Raw genomic sequence first — 7,461 nt, 5'->3', positions numbered from 1 at the left:
TTTTATTATTATTATTATTTACAGTAGATATATGCATTTTAAACTTGCTTGAGTGACAAATACCCCTTCCCACATAAACAGCCACTATACCAAATAAGCTTATGGTGAAATCCTTTGGTGGCATTTTCTCTTATATTAAAATAAAATGTAGGCACTTGGCTAATCATGAAAAGTGTAAACAAATTGCCACCACTTTGATCCTGGCCAGAAGCTTCTAAAAGCATTAGTTGAAAGTAAAGGGATTACGTAAACCTGAATTAAATTTACCACTTATAGTTTCTCCACAAATTATTCTATGTCCAGCTGCCCATCACTGTGAACATCCAGCAAGAATAATAATTGTTATTATTCCTGTATGTGCTGTAGCTGTATAAATAAGAATAGTGATGCACAATACTCAAAGAATCTGAGTCAGCACCTTCTATCCGTCAGTGTTATTCCCATGATACGGTTTATGAAAATATGCTTCCGAAATGTCTTCTTCTGACATGAGATGAATTGACGACTCTAAATTAGATTTTGTGAACGCATGACTATCACATGTGACAGATGCCTTTTCAAATTCATGACTCAACACATTTTTGCACAAAGTAATCTCTGTACATTTACATTAGCGAAGCTGCATTTCAGAAATCCTGAAGAAATGTGCGCTATACTCTGCAAATAAAAACACCACTTACATGATAATAATATACATTAGTTTACTTAAATATTAAATTACATTTGAAATATGTAACTGTGTATTTTAATTGGCCTGTTGAAATTGTTTTGTTGTTACACCACGTGCATATATATTTTGCCTAAACATGGGTGATATGAATGAAAAATGTCACTATCCCAATAACCAAACTGTGTCTGTAAATGTCGTTGTTCAAGTATTGCAAAAAAGCAAGAATTAACTTTTTGTTTTGCATATCTCCAAAACAACAGTTGGCTGGGCAAAAATAATATCAAATGCCTGGTATTGCAGCTGGCCTGAGGGATGCACTCATTCAGTTTACAAACTTAACACTCTCTAATTGAAAAGTAGATTGAGTTACTGTGACAAATGTTAGGACGTGCAGATGAACCCACTGCCTCTTCCCTTTCCAAAAAAAAACAACAACCAGATACCAGCAACCGCACAGGTGGCATAATCCCTGCATATTTGCCTGTTCCTTTTCATAATACTGATGGCATTGTATTTTTTTCTAATTCACAACCATGTTTTTAAGTGCACATCATTACTGAACCACAATTACAAGATTTGCTGAACACTGCTTTAATAGATAGGGAAAACTGTTCCCCAACTGCTAATCTGGCCAAACTGTGATCTCTAAGTGTTTGCTATTTAGGCTTGAATAATATTATTAATAGGCTAATTTATTTTACAGTTATTTAGTCGACAGTCGATTACATGTTTTAGTTTCTTCTTTGACTTGCTGAAATTACCTCCACACACATGGACCTCTGAATCCATGAATATATCGATAAAACTATTAAACCAAAGGTGAATGAGCTGCTGCTGTCGGCGTATAGGAGGCTGCATTCCTGCTCGATATGGTCTGACACATTTTTGTAAGTGACATACACCACTCTCCACTCGTCATGGGAGGACAGGTTAATTGTAGCATTTCCATTTAGATGCAGATACAGCACTGTGGCATTCAAAAACAAACTCACCCAGCGAATAGTGTACTGTTGTGGTAAACATAGGGGTCCATACATTTCTCAAGGTATGAACACACCACTGCTTTACCCATAAGAATTTTTCACATGCACTTTACTTACCTGCTCATACTACTGCTGCTACTCAAAGGTGGGTGAGGCAGCTAGAAAGAACAGTTACTCAAAAAAATCACTCAACTTGAAGTACAAGCAATTTCTCAAGTAAGAGTAAAAATAATTTGGGGAAACTAATACTCAAGTAATAGGACTAAATGTCAGACATAACATCTGATTTATAATTTGAAGGTAACAGAAAGGTTAAAACATTTAATTATGCACACAATTTGGAATTTTCAAAGAAATTCAACTACTATTACACTGTGAAACATATTAGACAAGTATTAGTAAATGTGTGGTAGCTGAAAACGACTCTGGAAAGTACAATTATATCAAAACGTTTCCCAATTAAGTTATCTTCTAATTTCACAGTGTATCACTTACAACTACCACCAGTATTACTAACACAACTGCAGCTACTACAATTTGCTATATGTAGCTAGATTATTTTGCACCTTTAAGTGGCGAACGTGGAAAAGTTTATTTGCATTTGTAGCTCAGGGGAAAACCCATGCTGTTTTATTATTTTGGGAATTCAATTCGAAGTAAATGCCAGTAAAGTTGACACAGAGAGATGATGATGATGGATGAAGCCCAGTTGTAATTAGAGAGAACTGGCATCAATACTGCAGGTTGAAAAGGAGCAAATTAGTGTCTGAAAGGTACCTCTGCTGAAGTGACACAAAGATGGCAGCTTCAAGGCAAAACTGATTTAAACATTTGACATCTGTACAGGCATTTAACAGAAACTAGACTTGCCAGGTGGAGACTTCTGTGGAGACATTTTGGGCACATCTAGCAATTTATTTATTATTCGTAAGAAGTAAAAATGATACATAGTGATAATCCTAGACTCAAACAAATGAGTGTATAATGTCTAAAATAAATGTATTCTATATGTTAAAAGCTAAAAAAATTTCATATCACTATATATTATGTAATAGTGTGCAGTTTAGGAATTTGCAACTTACTCACATTAAAGGTCCTATATTACGCAAAATTGAGTTAGCTTTAAGCCATGTTATAATGTTACCTTCTCAAAACCATATCTGGAGGTGTGTTTTGTTTGAGCAACCCTTTATCATTATCTGTCTAGATCTCCAAAGCTGGAAAACCTCTGTTTGACCTTGTGATGTCATGTAGTGGTAGTTCAAGTTAACAACGTTTACCTTTTGTTCAGTAGAGATGGGCAATTCCAGGGCTGAAATTATCCAAATGACTCTAGTGAAGGTGTATGAAGTTTAAAAACACAGTGGAGCACTTCCTGTATTACCACATGACATCTCAAGGTGGAACAGAGTGTTTTCTGTTTGAGAGAAGAACTCTAAATATGCAAGGTTTGTGTGTTAAACATGAATGTAACAAAACACAACTCTGGGTACGTTTGTGATGAGGAAACATTGTAACAGTGATCAGAAAATATGAGCCCCTTAAGTCACGTTTGCATATTATAATTCCTCACACCTTTCCATCAATGTACTATTATTGCACTCATTTTAATTGCAATACACTTTTAGAAACGACTTCCCAGACAAATATAATGGTACATTTGACTTATGCACGTCTTTCCTCAAAAGCATTACATAAATATTTAAACAAAGCTCATCCAAACCATTGATCCATCCCTTTAGCCATACTGGCCATAACCTAAAAATAGCCACACTGCTGCCTTCTCATTATTAATAGCTGTGTCCTGTGCCTTATGGCACTTGTCCAACATGTGATACAGCATCTATAGTAGAGCTCTACTGTGCAGACAGGGATGATATCAGGGCGTTACAGACTGAAAGATATGACCATAATGCAGAGATATGGGATGCGGGAAATAGAAATAGTAGATGTATATTGCCTTGGGGCCGAAGACAGAGCTTATGTTGACTGATGCTACGTTCAGTCCTATAGGACATGATCAGATTACAGCTCCTCTCGTACTAATGGGCTGCGTGTCCCAGCCCCGCCTCCAACTGCTCAGAGGGGACCTGGGAAGAGGAGTTGGAATCACAGCTTTCCCTTATCCTGTGCACAAAGCAGCCTTTATTACCCCTGGTGTTGAGATGAAGCAGCAGATATGATGTTTTTGTCTGTGTGATGCGAAATTTGTTTGGTCAGAGCAACTGGCTTTATCAAACTGTGCCCTATTTGCAGAATTGGATAGTGTTTGTAATATAGTAAACTATTTTTAAATAAAGAATAATTACTTTAGTAACCAATGATCTGTGAATACTGTGGAACATTCCAGGTAAAAAATAAAAATAAAACATCTGCATGGAGATTAATCTCAAGCCTGAGTAAACAGATAGATACACACACTTTCTGCTCTGAGGTAAACAGATGGACAATAGAGAAGCCAGTGTTACCTCTTTGCTGGTGACAGATGAGGTCTTATCTGAGTTGGCAGATATCTTGTTGCTTCTTTGGTTGAAACAAAAGCATTATTAGCCCCTAATTGGCCATGTCCATGTCAGCATGAGGCTAATTAACTAAATGGGATTTTCTGTTTACAAGTTCGCTCATTAACTAACCATGGGCCACTGCTTAGGTCACAAATCTGTGAGAACTGAGTCAACATGTGTAGGGCATTATATACTGCCAAAATAAAACAAAGCTATAAAGAGTTTTGGAGACTTAATAGGATGGAGGTGTTGTGCTTTTTATACAAATAGGTGTAAATGTCATCTTTACACTAAAAACTATGTTGCAATTTACTGCGGCAGTGGTAAAACTGGTAAAAGTATTGCGGTAGAAAGTTTTTCTATAAAATGTGCTCTTCCAGGTGTTACTCCACATTTTCTTCACAACACTGAATCTTTCAACAGCTTAGACTTTGTATTGAATATCAAAACTCTTGAGAAAAAGGAAATTCCACCACCAACTATGTTATGCAGGTCTACTCAAATCATTAGCCTATATCATTCCACATTATTTATATACATTCTCTTTTGGGGTTGCCAAGTGATTTTCCTCCTCAAATTCATAAGTTATATTTCCTGCTTTACTTTTACTTTTGTAACATGACTAATATGATTCCCATGTTTTGTTTTGTTTTTATTGCAAACATTATCCAAAAACCTGTAGAAGTAAACTAAAAGCACACAACTTCTCAAATAATATTTTCATTTTTGTTGTTTGTAAAAGACTTTCCCATTAGGTTAAAAATAAATTGCAAGAGCCTTAGATCTTCTGCACAATTATAGGTGCATACACTGACAAAAAACAATTACCTCCATAAAGAATGCAGGGTGCTATATCAGTTCTAAGGGAAACAGCTATTTAACTGCTCTAAGGTCAATTTCTGAGACAAGCTGACCACACACCATATCAGGAGTATTGTAATTGACTTTATGATGAATATGCCAACTCACCCCTGCGATTTACAACAAAATGTACGCGAGAGCTCCCATTAATTATCGACAATGTGAGACACCCAGTGATTTTTGCTTGGCAAGTTAATGCATTATTTATAAAGCACAAGAATAATTTTCTCAACATTAACTAATAAACAGAAGGGGCAGAAAATGAGGCTGTGAGCTAAAGTTGTGCTCTCGCTACTTTCTCATTAAAATTGTAGTACGTTTTCAGGAGTGCGCTATACAGATAAATGTATTAAATAAATTACGTTTTCACAGTAATTACGACAGTGACATTAAACAGATGGCTACAGCAAGTTTCATGTGGACAGTAAATGGATGGATATGGTTGATAAGCAATGGTGATTTTTCATGAATTGATTCTGAATATTTAAAACCACTCAAGTCAAGACAGTCATGAATGTTTTTTTTGTTTTTTTTTCTTCTATAAGGGTCTTGGTGAAGTTAATTAGATGTATGATGAGAGAGGGGTAGCTCCACCTAGTGGGCCCACCCTTTGGGCCCACTAGGTGGAGAAGTTATTAATCTATAACCCAGATTTTTGATATGCCTTTAGTGTTGTGCACATTGTTTATATCAATATCTAATGTTATCATATATCTATGCAAACAACACCTAAAGCACCATGCTGTAGCCATTCTGTGTCACATTCGGTCATTTGACTGGTTAATGACTATTGACAACATGTGTTATCGAGTTTTTCAATGCATTTTTCTGTACATTGCTATTTGAAACTCACACATTGTGGAATAAGTAAAGGTTCTTTTATCTTATCTTATGAGTATAATAAAATGTATCTAATATGCCAGCAGGAGGCCCACCAGATCAAAGTGCCATAATTTGACTTCCTTTTTCAGAGCCTGTTTTGATGTTTCGGCTCCCATGCTCAGGAAACACTTTTGACTCCATCTCTTTAAGCTGGCATGGTCCCAGTGTCGTAGTGGGCACTGACTCAAAGAAACAGATGATGGCTCTGCGGGCATGGGAAAGGGCTAAGAGCATCTCAAAGAACCAGCAAAACACAGACATTATGATACCAATATGCAAAGCTGCTGATATAGCACAGCAGAGTATGGATCAAAACATTGAATCATGTCAACAACCCTGTTCATACTCAAATTCCAAATGTTTTAAACAGTTACTAAGGTATCACTCAGTATATCCAGACTATGCTGTCAGTCATGTACTTATTATAAGAGGTAATACAACTTTTCAGAATCATTAGGTCCTTGAAAAAATAAATCACTGCTTTATCATGGAAACATTTCCTATCATTACAATAACAACCACTGCTGCAGCAGCCACATCTTCCAATGTAGCCTCTAAGTTCAGTTCTTCTTATGCAGTAGAGGAGCTGGAAGGAGCTGCCACTATAAAACAAGCTGAGGTGACCATCCCTCTGGCAGTGTGTAAATGAGCCATGCTGCAGTACTGGGGAAGGAATGTAGGATGCAAAGAAGGAGGTAGGAAAAGGAGCTAGGAAAGGAGCTAGGAACCATGTCATGTATTATCAAATAGTGTGCATGAATATTTAATTATTATGGTCCTTTCACTTTCACAGGCTTCCCCCAGAGAGACAACTCTCAGAAATACTGTGTCTGCATTTATAAACTACAGTGATAGGCTATACAATAAAGCAGCATTTTTCCTTTTTATTAACTGAAGTCCCTGGGACAAATGATTCAATAACAGACTAGTACTTCTGAGAAAGTTCAAATTATCATCTAAATGTTTATATTGCATTTGGAAGGGCATAGGAAGGGTAGATAAAGATATAAATCTTTTTTTGAAACAGCGTTCACAATTTGTGCAGATTTTTTCTGTAGCTATTGCAAATGAAAATAGTGTAGCTCACACACTACTTTGGAGAGGACTGTCCAAAGTATGTCCCAGGATTACATCAACTTTGAGTCATAAAATGTGCAGGACTTTTAGACCCAGATGCTGCACGAATAAGACTTTTGAAACTTGTTGGAACATTTTAAAAACAAAGACATAAATTGCTCTTTTGTGAATGGCTGTATGAATGAATCAGGGTAGACCCAAAGTGTGGGAGGATATATCTGAGTTTATAAGGCTGTTTTCACTGCATTTCTCCCACAGAACGCTTTGGGCCAGACATTAGGAGGCATTTAGTGAAGGTTTAATGCTATCGTTCACCCTCGTGTAAATGCTGCACTCAAATGCCTCACAAATGGAAATCCCCGCTGCTCTGTCTTCACTCATTACAGATAAAATGGAGGAAAAATGTAAATCACAAGATCTAGATTGCACATGGTGTTTTATTTATGGATTTACTATCTTACTTTTTTAATGTAAAACTAACATC

The sequence above is a fragment of the Periophthalmus magnuspinnatus genome, chromosome 15, assembly GCF_009829125.3.
Source record: "Periophthalmus magnuspinnatus isolate fPerMag1 chromosome 15, fPerMag1.2.pri, whole genome shotgun sequence".
In the NCBI taxonomy this organism is placed as follows: domain Eukaryota; kingdom Metazoa; phylum Chordata; class Actinopteri; order Gobiiformes; family Gobiidae; genus Periophthalmus; species Periophthalmus magnuspinnatus.
The sequence above is the reverse complement of the archived record's forward strand: the minus strand, read 5'-3'. Positions refer to the sequence as shown.